Source organism: Rhynchophorus ferrugineus, unplaced genomic scaffold (assembly GCF_030347505.1).
Source record: "Rhynchophorus ferrugineus isolate W39M unplaced genomic scaffold, kcgeb_rfMv2 rfM11, whole genome shotgun sequence".
Taxonomy (NCBI): Eukaryota; Metazoa; Arthropoda; class Insecta; order Coleoptera; family Curculionidae; genus Rhynchophorus; species Rhynchophorus ferrugineus.
The window spans coordinates 29,677,390-29,695,849 of NW_027472590.1; the positions used below are offsets into that span (position 1 = coordinate 29,677,390).

At 31.7% G+C, this 18,460-nt stretch overlaps 1 protein-coding gene and 1 long non-coding RNA gene across 2 annotated transcripts in view; one reads left to right on the forward strand and one right to left on the reverse strand.

Moving 5' to 3' along the window:
* The window catches only part of Atet (ABC transporter expressed in trachea), a 66,410-nt gene extending 48,256 nt beyond the window's left edge, over positions 1-18,154 (reverse strand). Inside the window, exon 1 of the mRNA XM_076418311.1 lies at positions 17,947-18,154. The gene's annotated coding sequence lies outside the window, so the exon portion shown is untranslated. The remainder of the gene's footprint in view (positions 1-17,946) is intronic.
* On the forward strand, positions 7,708-10,002 carry LOC143205218 (uncharacterized). The gene is made up of 2 exons (XR_013007784.1): positions 7,708-9,058; positions 9,257-10,002. It is a non-coding gene; the product is annotated as an uncharacterized LOC143205218 (long non-coding RNA).
* Positions 18,155-18,460: the final 306 nt, after the last annotated feature.

Below are 18,460 nucleotides of genomic sequence, written 5' to 3' on the forward strand. Positions count from 1 at the left end.
TGCCTTAGTATATTATGCATGTATTATACATATAAACCTTCCTCTTGAATCACTCTATCTATTGAAAAAAACCGCATCAAAATCCGTTGCGTAGTTTTAAAGATTTAAGCACACATAGGGATATAGGGACAGAAAAGGCGACTTTGTTTTATACTATGTAGTGAAGCACAATCATAAAAATTATAAACTCCAGTAACAACATGTAACATAAAGATTTATTGCAGTATTTTTAATATTTTCAGTACTGTATAGTAGCAATGAGATAATAATTTAATCTGCGTATAAAATAGAAATTTAATTACTAACACTAATCAATCCATTTTTAATTGTTTTTTTTAATTATATATCCTAACCAACTGTGTACATTCAATAAAATAATCGTAATCGAACTTTCGTACAGCACAAGTGTTTAAAAATAATTAATAGATTTTTTTAAAATAATAAAACAAAAAGATTGACATAGGTACTCGTTTTATACCGATAATATATAAAATAGGATACGTCATAATACAACACTGATTATGGATTGGTGAATAAATATATATATATATATATATATATATATATATATATATATATATATATATATATATATATATATATATATATATATTTATAATATTAATACAAACATTATTTAAGAAACTTTTCACGTAAAAATATAATAATCACCAAATATAAAACAAAAGCGTTATGTAATCTTGGAGAAAAACCACTATGGATACACAACAACTAACTATTACTAGTAAAAAAAAATATTTGGCAACAATATGAAATGATAGGTGTGAAAAATAATCAGCAACGCAGTAATAAGTGTTTACATGAAGAAAAAATCGTCTTCAGCGCATCTACGTCTTCATAAGAAGAAATTTGAGAGAAGTAACGATATAACAATTATTATAACGATAAACATTTTTTTACAAAGAAGTTCTCTTAATTAAATATTGAACCTACAAAGCAAACACTCAAAATGAATTCACGGTCTAAGTAAACTGCACTCATTCGCAATGACGATCAGCACTTTGAACAATCCTTTGTTGGCTTCATAAAATCTGACTAATCCGTCACGGGAAATCTAGCAATTTAATTAAAGTACAAAGAAGAAAACGTAAAACGACCAATAGCATCTTAATCTTATTGAGTACAATGTTATCTTTTAATAGAATAAATAAAAGTTGCAATTGCTTTAAATATAATTAAATAAAACTATAATAATGTTTCAATACATTTTAATTTAAATTATGTTATATGCCATAAATGGGGTAAAATATACTGAATAAAAGCAAAAAGAAGACTATGGTTATATTCATTTAAATATCAAGGGATTGAAAATGGAAGTCACGGAAACCAACAGAAGGAAATTAAGTCCAGAATTGGAAAAACTACGAATGAATAGAAAATCTATTAGCAAAAATGGAAGTATACAAATATACACCAAATACTAAGCAGTGGTAATGAAATATCTCTGAAGCGCGAGAAGACTAACAAAGATTAACAGGGTGAGCTATAATTAAGTCCTCGATATAAAACTGTTACAAGAGTATATTGAAAAGAAACAACTTACTGGAAATACTTAACATAACAGCATATGAAAGATACAAGACAGGTTAGAGGTCAAAGAGAGTCTGGGAAGTAAATACGAAAGACCAGAGGCCTATCTTAGCCAACGTAGGGGCGACGACTGGGACGAAGGTATCACGGAAATATTGTAGAAAAGAGGAATAACCCCGACTGAACCAGGAATATGGACCAAAGTAACAAAGGTGTCTTCTTAGAATCTTTTATCTCTCTTTCCCAAAATCGAATATTAACAAGTCAATTGAAAAGTCCCCGGCCTGACACATAGATGGCGCTACTAGATTTAAATCCATATATTTTTAGTTAGCCCTAACGCTCAAAAGATGCGTGTATAAATTTGGCAGCTGTCGGATCATTAGTTTGTGAATTATAGCATTTTGAGTGAAACAACTTTTGTTATTGTTAAAAAAATTAATAAAAAGCAATTTCGCGTGTTGGTAAAATATTGCTTTTTGAAGGGAAAAAATACAGTTAAAGTAAAAATTTGGCTTGATGCCGAATTTCCGGACACTGCCCCAGGAAAATCAACCATCAAGGTTTGATATGCTAAGTTGAGACGTGCTGAAATGAGCACTGAAGATGATGAACGCAGTGGACGCCCAAAAGAGGTTGTTACCGACGAAAACATTAAAAAAATTCACAAAATGATTTTGAATGACTGTAAATTGAACTTGAATGAAACAGCAGACTCTCAAAATATATCAACTGAACGTGTACATCATATAATTCACAAAGATTTGGGTTTGAGAAAGCTCTGTGTAAAGTGGATGCCGCACGAGCTCACTTTTAACCAAAAACAACGACGAGTTGATGATTTGGAACAGTATTTGAAGATGATCTAGCATAATAAACCCGAGTTTTTGCGTCGATATGTGACAATGGATCAAACATGACTTCATCATTACACTCCGAAGTCCAATTGATAGTTATCGAGTGGACTACGTACGATGAACCCGCTCCAAAGCGTGGGAAAACGCAACAGTCGGCTGGAAAGGTTATGGCGTTTCACCAAGACAATGCACCGTGTCACAAGTCAGTGAAAACGATGGCAAAAATTCATGAATTGGGCTTCGAATTACTTCCTCATCCACCGTATTCTCCAGATCTGACCCCCAACGACTATTTCCTGTTCTCAGATCTCAAAAAACGCTCGCTGGGAAGAAATTTTCGTCGAATGAAGAGTTGATCGCCGAAAGTGGGGCCTATTTTGAAGCAAAGGACAAATCGTACTACAAAAATGGTATCGAAAAGTTGGAAGGTCCCTAAAATCAGTATTTCACTCTTGAAGGAAATTATGTTAAATAAAAAACTAATTTTTCCAAAAAAATGTGTTTTACTATGGTAGGCCGGGGACTTTTCAATTGATCTGATAGGGTTGAACTATAAATAACTTTGTACACTTTTATTTTAATTTTGCTTAATAATTTCTTTTTATTAATTAATTTGCTACTTATACCGAAGTAGACCTTCATAGTTCCTTCCATTCTGACATTATTTTCCATCTCCTGACTTCCACTGCTTTCGACTTCTATACCCACATACTTAAATGCATTTTTCTATTTTTATACTCTCAGTTTGGATATTTACTATTTCTAGTATCATATTGAATCTATTTAAGATTTCTCTAAGTTGGGACTACTACAACATCCCTAAAGGCTTCTACTGACATTGAATAATTAATTAACTCTGAATAGATCTGATAAAATACGTACTGTTAAATCTACAAAGAAAGACGAATAATAAACAAATAAATAGCTATTCGAGACTAAAGAAAAAGTCTCCAAATTTAGATAGCAAGACCTTGGAATTTACAACCGTCAATATTAAGTACAAAAACTTACGACAACAAAAACATTACATAGCATTACAATTACTTTTCTCTCCTATATTATTAAGACCCATTAAATTCATTTTTATGCATTTATTTGTAGTGTTAATTTGGTTCACTATTTAGTAACGTAATAATTACCTAACGACTTTCTGTGTTTATTTGGACGAATTTTAATTAAAACAAAACAGGACGTTTATTTTTTCTGGCATCGTTAAATAATGTTTTCAAAATAAATATGTTAAATGTCGTGTAAAATAAAGTTAATTAGGTATTAAGCAAATGTGCAAAGAATAATGAATGTTTTTATATTTATGTGGTGGAATTACTTTGAATAAATGTAGTACAAAAATAGTCAGTACAGTTGCACTAGTGAATGATTCTATTAAATTAATTATATAAAAAAAACAAATAAGGTATCTTTACACGCTTAACTATGAAAATTCCAAGGGTTTGTGTCTCTTTAAAACGACTTTGACGCCCAATCCACAGTCATAAAGCTTGAGTTGTTTCAAAAACATCCTAAACAATTTTATACACTTAATAAAATAGGAAAACATTTTCAAAATAATTTGGGAATACTCTATTGCGACTATGGGGACCTCTAACATCATAATAGGATCAACTGTGAGTCAAAACTAGGTCATCAATCAGTTTAATTATTGTTTTGAACCTTAGTAATGTAGCTTTTTAAATATTTTATCATATAGCATTAAACAGAAAGCAATAACTACAAATAAATATAACGGAAATGAAATAAACAAACAAATTAATATCAAATTTTTAATAATCTGGTTATTAAAAAGAAAAATGAAGCAAACTTCTTTTCCACAACTAAAATAAATGAAAACAAAAAAAAAGAAGCAGGGATATCATCTTTTTCGTAGAAAGCTTTGAATTTTTCTTAGCTGCACCTGTGATAGTCGTATGTCGTCCGGTTTCTCGAGCAGTGTTGCCATTTTGTCCGGTTCTCCAGACTCTGGGGAAGATTTTTTTAGATTTATAATCAATTTTTTAAGTACTCGGAGATTTATATGACCCTAACACTGAACAACAATCAGCATGAAGTACAACAATCAGTTTCACAAAAACTAGAAAAATCTGAATTTGCCGAGGTAAATTTTGATTTTGATGTCAAAACAAAATTATGGTAATATACATTTAACAAATGTTGGCTTAACTAAACACGACTTATAAGTAATCTGATATAAGCGTAAAAATTATTATTCTGATTAAAATTATACTGAAATCTTACCACAATGATTTTGATAAAATTCAATATTATATTAATAATTTAAATAATTTAACATTGCAAGTCTATTATAATAGTTAAGTAATGTTCGTAAATTAACATATAATTACATTTATTTTTTTACAATTATATATGAACATTATAAAAAATATTTAATAGAAATTAACATTGGGTATTATTCAGTTTTTTGCCAATGTCAATTCAACATCACTGCTTGTAAACAAATGTAATAAATATGTGTTTAAATGGGTTGAAATAGCCCAAGTTTATCTTAACAATTGGCCATCTGTAGAAAGCAGGAAAAGTAGAATGTATAGTATATTGAGTACCACACCAACTGAAGAAAATTGACAGTCTATGTTGCATTGAACCGTAAATGATGAAAAAAAAAAAACACGAAGTTGTTCAACCGGTTATCTATATATCAACAGTGAAATTAAAAATCCATACCATTTTAATATATGAACTTTCATAATAACCAATAATTTATTTTTTAAATGTGATAAGTCAATAATGTGAAGTCAACAACACAGTATGCAAAAATGAATTTTATTGATAAATAATCGGGGAATTATCAAAAATTCAGGGAGTATATTTTGTATTATTAAAATAAAAAGTTAAGGGGTTCTGGAAAACGTAATATAACAAAGGTCAACAAATATCGCTGTAGAATAACAATAGCTTCTTTTGCAGATGAAAAAATGACCCAATTTATTGAATTTCTCAGTTTTTTCGACATTTAAACAATGTCAGATTTTGCTAGATCTTCATTAGTAGTATATTCTAAGACAAACTTAAAATTTTTGCTAGTATTTTTTGTCTTTTTACCTTCAGGCCGTTTATTTAAATGTCTTGTTAATTATCAAGTCAATTGAAGTCCCCTGCCTACCATAGTAAAACATACTTTTTTGGCAAAATTAGTTTTTTTTTATTCAACATAATTCCCTTCAAGGATGATACACTGATTATCCAACTTTTCGATACTATTTTAATAGTACGATTTACCCTTTGCTTCAAAATGGGCCTTTGATGAAAATTTTCTCCAGAGCGGGCATTCTTTTGAGATCTGACAATAGGAAATAGTCGCTGGGCGACAAATCTGAAGAATACGGTGGATGAGGAAGCAATTTAAAGCCAAATTAATGGATTTTTGTCATCGTTTTCACTGACTTGTGACACGGTGCGTTGTCCCGGTGAAGCAGCACTTTCTTTTTCTGCAAATGCGTCCGTTTTTCAGCGATTTCGTCCTTCGAACGGTCCAATAACGCTATATAATAGTCGCTGTTTTTTCAAGGTAGCCAATGAAAACTATTCCATGTGCATCCCAAAATACAGACTTCATAACCTTGCCAGCCGACTGTTGTGTTTTCCCACGCTTTGGAGCGGGTTCATTGTGGCGGTTCACTCGGATGACTGTCAATTGGACTTCGGAGTGAATTAGGGTTTATTACGCTTGATCATCTTCAAACACTGCTCCGAATCATCAACTCGTCGTTGTTTTGATAAAAAGTGAGCTTGCGCGGCAGCCACTTTGCAAAGAATTTTATCATACCCTAATATTCGTGAATGATATGATGTGTCATTTAAAATCATTTGGTGGATTTTTTAATGTTTTCGTCGGTAACAATCTCTTTTGGGCGTCCACTGCGTTCACCGTCTTCGATGCTCATTTCACCACGTCTAAACTTAGCATACCAAACCTTGATGGTTGATTTTTCTGGGGCAGTATCCGAAAACTTGGCATCAAGCCAAGCCTGTATTTTTTCCTTTCAAGAAGCAATATTTTATCAACACGCCAAATACATTTTTAACCATTTTTTTCACAATAACGAAAGTCGCTGCACTCAAAATGCTATAATTCACAAACTAATGAGCCGACAGCTATCAAATTTATACCCGCATCTTTTGAGGGTTAGGGCTAACTAAAAAACATATGGATTTAGTTCTAGTAGCGCCATCTATGTGTCAGGCCAGGGACTTTTCAATTGACCTGTTATGGCTTTTAAATTTACTCATGATAATCAAATATTAATTATAACCAAATAAGCTAAAAACTTGGTGGATAAAGAACAATAAGGATAAAATAATTCAATAAGTTAAAAATAACAGAAACTTTACAGTATCATTCGTAATTTTGAGAACCAAAATGCATTGTTTAATTAACTTATCAATACAAGGCTTTGCGGAGTAACTAGAGCTAATCTTAACACGTAATTAAACATTTGTATAATTATTTGAAAACATATGGACGTTATATTATTGTATTTTATAAAAAAAACGGTGTTTTTTGGCTAATTTGCTGTAGCCAAACTAAAACGTATCATAAACAAGTTCAAAGTCAAAACCGCTTTCCATGAGAATTTTAATCACTAAATTGATTGAACAACCTATTATTGCATTAACATAAATTGTACAGAACCAAGTCTAAAGTTTCCTTTTTTCCGTTTTTGGTTTTAACATCTGAGTAATTTTAATGACCTCTGTTGTTTTAAAGTGTCTTATGCACCAAGTATTGTTTCAAACTTATCTGAATAGTTAAACATATTTGCTTGGCATTTCCTAAAATGTACGGTCATTGTTGTACAATTATGCTGATATTTGGTAGTGCGCTTTGATGATTCAGAATGCTGTTCTTTTATTCATATGACTTTATAGGAGCGACATTGCTGACGTATTGTTATAAGCCGGCTTTATATAGTCTATTCAAAGCTTTTTTTAGTAATGCGTCATGGATATTTGTGACGTCGAAACATTGCAATGTTGCCGCGTCAAGTCTGAATACAAACAAATTCTAATCTAAATAAAATAATTGAACAAAAATGTTATCAATGTATGATTTACTTTAACATTATAGTACATCTAATACATATATTATCCAAGGACCAAAAATCGAAATTAAGAACACAGGTATAATAGTTTGTAGGTTAGATTTGTTTTGCTTATATTGAACTATTTTCCACACCACTCATGAGGTAGAGTTTCTAGGCGGGCTTTTTATGTAGTGGCATCCCCCTGGAGGCCTAATCCAATTAACAATTGTATATCTGAGAAACGTATTTTACGTTTAGTATTAGTTTTTTAGTATTTATATTTTTGGTTCTAATAGTTTCATTCGCCTGATTTTTAACTATGTCTAAAATAGTGTTGGGAACTATCGACTGAAATCGACTCATTGACTACTTTTATTATCGACTGTTTCTATTATGTGTTTATTTTTGCTATTTTTCGATTTTGCTACTATTTACTGTCGACTGTTTCAGTCGTGTACTTTTAGTTACTATTTTTGGTTCTACTAGTCTCATTAGACTGATTTTTAACGTTCTGGCTCTGTCGTCCTAGCCGCGACCTTGACAAAAATGTACCCAATTTATGCTTACATAGATTTATATGTAATATATATAGTTTTATGATTTTTTTTTGTAGTTTGATTGTAAATAACAAATATATTAATATAGCAGCATTTTGGAATGATATTATTCAAGATTGTTAATGTAATGGGGTAAAATAATTAAAATTGTGAATGATAATGATAATAAGTATGAATAAAATACTTTTGACTGTTTTTATGGCAATAATATATTTCGATTACTATCCCGATATTTGTTAAAAAATATTTCCGTTCAATAATAAATAAAGCACTTACTTTATTTAAAAAGTTCTAGTAGTTATTGCGCGATCATTCATTATGTCATGAATTAGTTTTTTTCTATGATTAGGTATATGTTTAATTTTTATTTAGTATTTATGGTTATTGTACATCTTTAGTTTTTAGGATTTGATTAAGTTCTATTGTATTGTCCATATTTAGTATATTATTTGAATTACTATTTTCAATCGCTAGTTTTTTTTGACTATCGACTGTTTTGCGACTATCGACTGTTTCCACAGTTTTCAGTCGATAGTTCCCAATGCTAGTCTAAAGTGTAATTAACGTAATATCGGCGAAAATAACACTGTTGACAACATGTCAGGTTGGGACTCATTTGTTTTGTTTATTAGGTATATGACTCCCTAATAATTTTGTTCTTTTTTCAGTTACCAAATTATATGCAAAACTATATTCAATATAATTTGACTGGTTCAGTCCTACAAGTGTACATGAACTCAGTATATGTTTCAGTCTATGTTCTGACTGAACTCATTGAACATTCACTACTGAATGACCATATATTCTAGAAATACAATTTTTTTAACTGTGAAATATAAGATAAATAATCGAAATAAAATAGAAGCGCGCTAAAAAGTTCAAACGTTTGAATGCGGATATGAGAGTTGGGAAACGGTAAGTGACGTCAATGTTTCGTAGCCCTTCTTTACATTGACTTTACATGGCGAATTTAGAAATATTGTGTTTTTATAATATTTACAGTAATTTTTAAATAAATACATAGATACAAAAAGTATTTATAGAGAAGAATTGATACAATATATATTAATCAATAGATTTTTCATCATATTCTATAACATAACTGAGTTTTTAAGAGTGTTTCATGAGCTTCGACAACAAATTATTATAATTATTTCCATGATTAGCATCTGTATAGACTAAATAACTCAATAATGCTGAACGAAAAACTATAATTTCGAATATATATTAGATACAAAAAATATTTTTAACAAAAAATTTTAAAATAAAACATGTACATAATAATCACTGTAATAACTAAATAAAGATAAGCAAAAACCTTATTTAACCTAACTTTTAACCTTATTTAACACGTATTTTATATTCTGTTATATACACACAATTTAGCCTAATACCTACCTATTTATCTATTTAATATTATCTAGACTCTTTAGCAGTTATCTATAATATTAGTGCTTAAAAGTAAGTAAGTTAGTGCTTAAAAATAAAACTGAATGGCTTTTGCACTGAACGACTTCCGATTTTCCGTCACATCAGCTCAGCAACAAAATTATGCACAAATATCTGATTATTTTAGATAAAAAAAAATATGTGGAAACATAGACAGGCCTTGGAGAATTTAAGGTTTCCCTCGATTTACCACCTCCCCCCCCTAAAAAATCCTGCCTTGGTTCCAATGGGACCGCCTCGGAAGTGTACTCTTTCGAATAAAAAAAATAATTTTGAAAAGGCCCACAGCAGGTGAACATACATTAAAAAAATATACAGCCGAACATTTTCGAAGTCGGTTAAAAATACGCACGAAGCCCCTAATGGTTTACAGTCTTGTTAATTCCTCTTCTGTCGCTTAATTAATCAAAATGATGTTTTGGATAATTCCGTACGATTATTCATCGTTATTAGTATGAATAATAACACCATTATTGAACCAAAGTCCACCGCATAAACCTTACCCGCTTTCATTTCGGATCTTAGTATTCAAAATTACGAAATAAATGATGCGGAAATGCGTTATAAAAATGTCCAAAGTCGAGATAACAAATGTTTCTGTACGTTTGTTACCGAATAAAATGTCAAAGTTGATCATTATCGAATCCAAAATGTTAAAGTATCGACTTCAATAATGTAACATCGAGTATTATGCCAACAAACAGATATGCGAGCGGTAGGACCGTTGCAAACATGTCATTTCCTGATTAGAAATTAAATTGACTATTCCGAGAAAAAAAAGATACAGCGCCGGTATCAAAAAGGAACACGTATTCGATGGGTTGAACGTACCGCAAGGTCGACCCATTTCAAGACATTCACTTTCATTCAATCAGGCGCGGTATGAGTATGTTGATTTTTTTGTTTACTGACCGTTAACCTTTAGAGGCAATTCTACACTAGAAATTTCAAAACATTGATTTTTTTCATATTTTCTAAGCTTAACCCTCTTAAGTAGCGTTGGTAACTATCGACTGAAAACAGTCGAAACAGTCGATAGTCAAAAAACTAGCGACTGAAAATAGTAATTACTATTTTTTCTAATTCGTGATGTCAGACGAAGATGTACGAAACCTTTTCTGTATAAATTGTGAGAGGGGAAAGGACGGATATAATTACTTGGACTAGTTAATTCTGTAGGAGTTTATGTTTTCCAACGGTAGCATAAACGAGACGGAGATGTACATATTCCTTCACGTTACTAACCTTAAAAAAAGGAAATAAATAATTACTAAATACTATTAACATGAAATTAATAATTTCATCTGAAACGAAATAGAGTTCCTTTTATGTTTGAATGTTCTGTGGATCTGTAAAAAGGAATGGAGTAATACCCCACAAAAGTTTTATAGTATTTTGATATGTTAATTGCTATTTTGAGATAATATACTACAATAAACATAGACAATACAACAGAACTTAAATAAAACCTAAAAACAAAAGATGTACAATAACCATAAACACTAAATAAAAATTAAACATATACCTAATCATAGAAAAAATAACTAATTCATGACATAATTAAAAATGATCCCACGATAACTACTAGAGCTTTTTTATTATTGAACGAAAATATTGTTTAACAAAAATCGAGAGAGTAATAAGTTCGGCATATTTTTGTCAAGATCGCGGCTAGGACGACAGAGCCAGAACATAAAAAATCAATCGAATGAAACTAATAGAATCAAAAATAGTGATTAAAAGTACACGACTGAAAATGTCGATAGTAAATAGTAACAAAATCAGTCGAACCAAAAATAGCGACTGAAACAGTCGATAGTAAAAAATACTCAATTACTAAGTCGATAGTCGATTTCAGTCGATAGTTCCCAACACTACTCTTAAGAGAATTGTTCAAAATACGTTTCGGAGATATATCTGTTTTAGTGACACGGCATCTAAGTACGAAACTTTAAACGCTACTACTACTACTACTACTAAAAAACTACTTTTTTCGAGATGGTTAACATGATATCGTAAGTTCTACTGAACAGACTTACTTCTGCTATGAACATATTTTACACATTCTTCTATTGTACAAAGTAAAACTAAATTTTTATTTTAACCATTTTTAAAAAATTTTGAAATGTCAAAAGAATGGTAAATATTTGGGGGAAAATTGTTTGACTTTGTACTATAGCAGTACTACCCAAATATCCTGATTTCCCTAATTTCTAGAACCTCAATTTCTAAGGTAGAATGACCTCTATATTGACATGCAACATTAAAGTCATTATATTTCAATATAGATAAATAGTTATTAGAAAGAAACCGAAATTACTTTTTCCCCGCCCGTATATTTCTTCATTCATTTTATGGAAATTAAATCTTGTTAATTAATATTGATTGATATTGAAGATATTGAAAATAAAACTTGTTAATTATGTCTTATATCTTCTTCTGGTCGTTTCTATACCATATATTCCTTTCACTGTGCATTAAGTTATCCCTTATGAATGGCATATCGTCTGCTCCATCCACACTTTCAACTACTAAAGTTACATCTCACATTTCATTGTGAAACAGGGCGACGAATACACTGAGCTATATCCAATATATTCAAGTGTTACGCAAGGCAGTACCCTTGACCTATATAACAATATCTCCCTTATATCAAATACCACTAGTGTGGCTACATATGCTGACGATCATCTCACGAGAATCCAATATCAGTTACAAGAAACCTCCAACTTCATTTTGGTTAAAAATATGGTCTATCAAGGCGAATGGGACAAAATCTACTCGACTGGTGTTCATTTTGCGTAGAAAATCTAAATAATTATGAACTACCGAAAGCAGATAATATTAAATACTTGGGAATGCATCTGGATCGCAAAACAACTTGAGCTTCAACTGAATCAAAGATATTGACTAGTGTTGGGAAGTATCGACAGAAATCGACTGTCGACTGTTTCGGTCGCTATTTTTGGTTCGACTGATTTTACTACATTTTACCAGTGACCATTTTGGTTCTATTAGTTTCATTCGACCGATTTTTAACGTTCTGGCTCTGTCATCCAAATGTACCCAATTTAGGTTTACATAGATTTTTATGTAATATATACAGTTCTATGATTTTTTGGTAGTTTGCTTGCAAATAACAATATATTGTATATTAATACAGCACCATTTTGGAACGATATTTTTCAATATTGTTAATGTAATAGAGTAAAATGATTAAAATTGTGAATGATAAATAGTAAAATACTTTTTACTGTTTTTATGGCAATAATAGGTAATATTTCGATTAATTAGTAATTATTGGATTACTCTCTCGATGTTTGTAAAAAAATGCTTCTGTTCGATAATAAAAAACTAGAATAAAATGAGAAGGAAAATATTGTTTAATCCTGAAACGAATTTACAAATTGCGGTAGGCAATACATTAAACAACTTGATGACGTATGTACAAAAAAACTTTTAATAGACTATATATGTCGGTTATTCCACGAGAAAAACCGTTTTTGTGACAGAACTTTGCAAATTGGCATTTAACTAGTTCCAGAACCTTTCTAATGGAAATTACAACCTCATTCATATAACCTGGTTCAAGGAACTTAATCGGGACTTGTTTGCTCAAGGTCAGCCAAGCTCAGTTCGAGTCAGAACATGTGAATAATGCTCTATAACAAATAATAATGAATGATCTATCGACTGGCATATTATATCAATGTTATATGTAATCATGTGGGCATCACTGTTATTAAAGCTTATTTCAAGATTGATTCACACACGTACAGTCACGTCCTTGGAAATGATTACAAGTTGTATAGCACTCGTTAAAAAATAGCAATTAAGAACATCCTGTTTTAATTTCAACGAATCACCAATGACATATTAATTGAGATCCATTATAATGTTAATACCAAACCCATCTGTCACGGTAGAGTCACAACAATAATTGATAATATACATGGGATGGGCAAGATATTACGGTAATATGGTGTTGATCTACCGCTTACTTTCGAAACTACTACAATTCTTCGCGAAATAGCTTCGTTGAATGTCTGAATAGTTTCCAACGAAATCTTGTCACACTCTTGCACCAAAACATTCGCCAATTGCTTTAATAATGTTGGAGATGAAATCAAATGACTTCTCACTCTATGCTCTAGAGCTTCCTATAATGCTCTAGAATTAAATCCATGTTTTTTAGTTAGCTCTAACTCCTATTGTTTTTTGAAGGGAAAAAATACAGTTGAGGCAAAAACTTGGCTTGACGCCGAGTTTCCGAACAGGAAAATAAACCATCCAAGATTGGTATGCTAAGTTTAAATGTGGTGAAATGAGCACCGAAGACGGTGAACGCAGTGGACACCCAAAAGAGGTTGTTACCGATGAAAACATTTTAAAAATCCACAAAACGATTTTGAATGACCGTAAATTGAAATTGAATGAAATGGCAGACACTCTAAAGATATCAACTGAACGTATGATCACTTTTGACCAAAAACAACGACGAGTTGATGATTCAGGGCAGTGTTTGAAGTTGTTCAAGCGTAATAAACCCGAGTTTTTGCGTGGATATGTGACAATGGATGAAACATGGCTCCATTATTTCACTCCGAAGTCCAATCGACAGTCATCCAAGTGGACTGCACACGATGAACCCCCTCCAACGCGTGGGAAAACGTAACAGTCGGCTGGCAATGTCATGGCATCTGTATTTTGGGATGCGCATGGAATAATTTTCATTGACTACCTTGAAAACGGAAGGACCATCAACGGCAACTATTACATAGCGTTATTGGACCGTTTGAAGGACGAAATCGGCGAAAAACGGCCGCATTACAAGTCAGTGAAAACAGTGGCAAACATCCAGCCATCCGCCGTATTCTCCAGATCTGGCGACTATTTCCTGTTCTCAGATCTCAAAAGAATGCTTGCTGGGAAGAAATTTTCGTCGAATGAAGATCGTCGAGTGATCGCCGAGGCCTATTTTGAAGCAAAGGGCAAATCGCACTACAAAAATGGTATCGAAAGGTTGGAGGGTCGCTATAATCACCCTTGAATGGAATTATGTTGAATAAAACAAACTAATTTTGCCAAAAAAATTTGTTTTACTATGGTAGGCCGGGGACTTTTAAATTGACCTGTTAGAAAGAGAAAAAAAAACCTAAAACCGACACACCACTGCGGGTTTAATAACAAACATTCAGCATTTGACCAGGTTCATAGAATAACAGATGTAATTGATTGTATCCTGGAGAAAGCGTTCACCTTATTCGCCACTCACTATTCTATCGAAGTCGAAATGAAAATGCAAGAAATGTATTTTAAAGACATTCTGCATCACATCGTTTTAAATGTTTGTATGATTCACTAAAAACTCGGCATTATCATCTTTAAGGTTTCCTAAAAATCCAAGAATTAGTTTCTTTAGAGATATCCAAGGCGCATACTCTTTCGCGGTAAGATTTTCTTATTTGTGGGTCAGCAAAAAATACTAAAAGAAGGTATTTAGCATCTCTTAATTTAGAGAAAACAGTTTGCACATACAAAAATCCTTTATTATTTTTATCCGTGGCCTTAACAAAAGTTTTTATTAAACCAAGTTTTATACGTAAAGGTGGAAGAATCACATTTTCTTGTGGAAGACGTAACGTTAACGTTTGTACTTAACATTTGATTTACCACAAAGTCAGTTCTTTTTAGCTAATCTTTAACTTCTTGGTGGGGTCTCTACAGTATTTCGTGAAAATTCCCTGTAGTCCAAACAATATAGTATTCACACGTTTATTTTAAAATCACTGAATATACTATAGTTATGGAAGAATATCCACTGCCATTAAAGTTGCAAGACTTCAGAGAAAATAAACTTCTAAAATACTTTATTAATTTATTGAAAACTTGAACGATAGCATCGGCAACATTTCCACACTCCAATATAATCACGAAACTACTGAAAACTAAACCCCTATGAGTCATACCAAGAGCCATGTTGTCCGATCGAGTTTTTATTAGACTTATTTTTAAATTAATTAGACGAAATTGGGAAATCGTAGAGTAAATGTTTACGCATATCGCACGATATTCTTCGTCTAATTCGAAACGTTAATAAAATTAAAACAAATATTTATGTAGGATCTCACTCTGAGAAAAAAAAAACACAAAATACTAGCGAATATAACATGAAACACACACATCGAATATGACTACTAAATATACCCAAATATGAATAACAGGTGTTTGTTCTTTTAAAACAAATGAAATACGAACCAAGAACGTTCTGTTGGGGTTGAGACCATGAAAACTACTGTTTTAAAACAATTATAATGATCAAATCGATACCATCAAAATTGATGTTTAAATTAAATTCGTTCATAACCGTACCGCATATATTCACGTAAAAATTACATCGGATTATAATTTTACTTTTACAGTTTAATCGAAGTCTTCGAGACTGGCCAACATTTCGATTTTTATGAGAAATCCTTCAAAATTAATTCACAATTATTATTACAATTATAGAATAAAAAATAGAAATGTTACACCTTACAAAATCAACGTTATCCGGAACTAATAATGCAAAAACACAGCAAAACCAACATGGGGCGTTGAAACATGTAATCATGTAACGTTGTAAAATACAATATTACTGATAATGAAATTAATTTAACGACATCCCCAAGTTGGTCTTTCTATAAGTTAGTAGTTTTGTATAAACAACAGTTTTCATAAAACAAACAGGATCCTATCGGCCATGGCCAATATCATGGCACTTGACAGATAATTTACTGTTACAGTTGGCCTTGAAAATTTGTAATCAAAGCAATAATACATAACAGAATGGAATTATTCTAATAAATTTAGTAAAATTGATATTTATGTAATGTGTCGTCGACAAAAAGTCTTTTAATATAGATACCAATTAAGTCCATTAACACTGAAAGGGAGAGAAACCACCAACATGCTATTAAAGCTGATCATCAATTCGAAAATGCATTTTCAAGAAAAGTCGACCTACAAGACCACAACATATAATATTTACTAGTGACAGTAACAAATTGTAGGGACAAGAGAAATCCTTCAAAATTAATTGACAATTATTATTACAATTGTAGAATAAAAATAAGACATCAAACTTAACAGAAATCGTCTTCTATTGTAGTTGACCTTGTCAAGTACGATTTTAGAAGAACAGTTCATCAAATATTATCGATGAAATTAATCCTCAAAAAATAAATATGTATTTAACAGTTTACACTTTACAAAATCAACGTCATCAGGAAACAATAGTGAAAAAAACGAGATCGAGCTATTTTGACAATAGGAAACTGGATAGAAACCTTGTTGTGTTGCAGTTGGCCTTGAAAAATGCTTCAAAACACTGCAAAACACAATGTTACCTATAAGGTGGTTAATTTAACGTCAGCCTAAATAGATTAGTTTTGTATAAACAACAGTTTTCATAAAATAAACGGGATCAAATCGGCCATGGTAAATATGACACTAAAGGATAATTTACTGTTGTAGTTGGCCTTGGAAAATTGAATTTTCAAAGCAATAATACATAACCAGCTTTAACGAAAAGTGGAATGATTCTAATACCCACTAAAATCTATCGTCGACAAAAAAAAATGGATCAATATAGATACTAATTATGTCAATTAACAAACATTAGCGACTTTAATAGAATAATTAGGAAAAAAGAGACAAACGACCAACGTTTTATCAACGCTGACCAATGCGAAAATACTCTTGTCCCCCAATGCAACACGAACATTAATAATAGAAATGTTATAACAAGATAAGTTGACCTCCAAGCCCAAGACATATTAAGATATGAAAAAATTAAACATACATAAAAATAAAACGTTTCGATGCATTGAAATCGACTTAATTAATCGATGGGAATACGAACAGTTACGTTTAAATTAAGGGTGATGAGTTTTTCCTTATAATAGACGCATAAATTGACGGTATTAATTGTAACAATTGAGAAAAGGCCGAAGATTAAACAGGGCAAAGTCTTAACGATCAAAATTATCGCGATAAAAATTCAGAGCGTGTCAAAAATAATGTGTTTAGACGTTACTATACCTGCATAAATATTTGTGCATTAACAGCGGAAATTTAAAGAGGTTAATTTCAATTATAATTGCTTCATAACAACGAACGGATCATCGAAATAATATTGTTAACGTTATCACATTTTAAAAAACGCAGATCGTAGTAGATAGAAGCAATATTTTTCAAATACAAACAGTATGTCACGCCGCAACTCCTAATGCCGAAAAACAATATATAGTCTATTAAAGTAGGCTTGGAAAAACAATCAAGTCAAAAATACGTGCTTGTTTGGTGTCTGGATCAACTCGGCCAGACCGAAAATAATGGAGAAAAGACTGGATCGAGGCTTATTCGATGACGGCACTACGTTCTGCCCCCTCGACGTTCCGCCACCCTTTAATACCCCCCCAGTACCCTTACCAGGAATCCGACTCTTTTCGCTGTAGGAAAATTCTCATGACGCCTTGCACTGTTCACTGGTCACTACACACGGCGGACTAGAAACTGTACGGGAGTGATTCACGAATATATCGAACCCAATTCCGCTCTTACTGCTGGCCGATTCTTTGTTTTTAGCATTAGCAGAAATCAGACGGACCGTCGAGTCGGGGTCGAACGACGTAAGGTAGCAATTCGACAGCGTTGCCGGCTTCACCACTCTGCTGGAAAGTTTCAGACTTTCCAACATGTATTTTTATCAACTACCGTGATAGCGATAAGGTTCGAGACATATATCATCTATGTCATACCCCGTGTTATCATTAACATAGTTCAATTTTCCCAAATAATTCTTTTTAAAATGACGTATATAAAAAAACATGTAATAAAAATAAAATAACGGTGTGAAATAAAGTACAAATAGATTGTTTCTCTATCAAAAAACTGGCAACATTCACTGGAGTCAGACCTTAAGTTATTTGAGATCTAAGTAAAC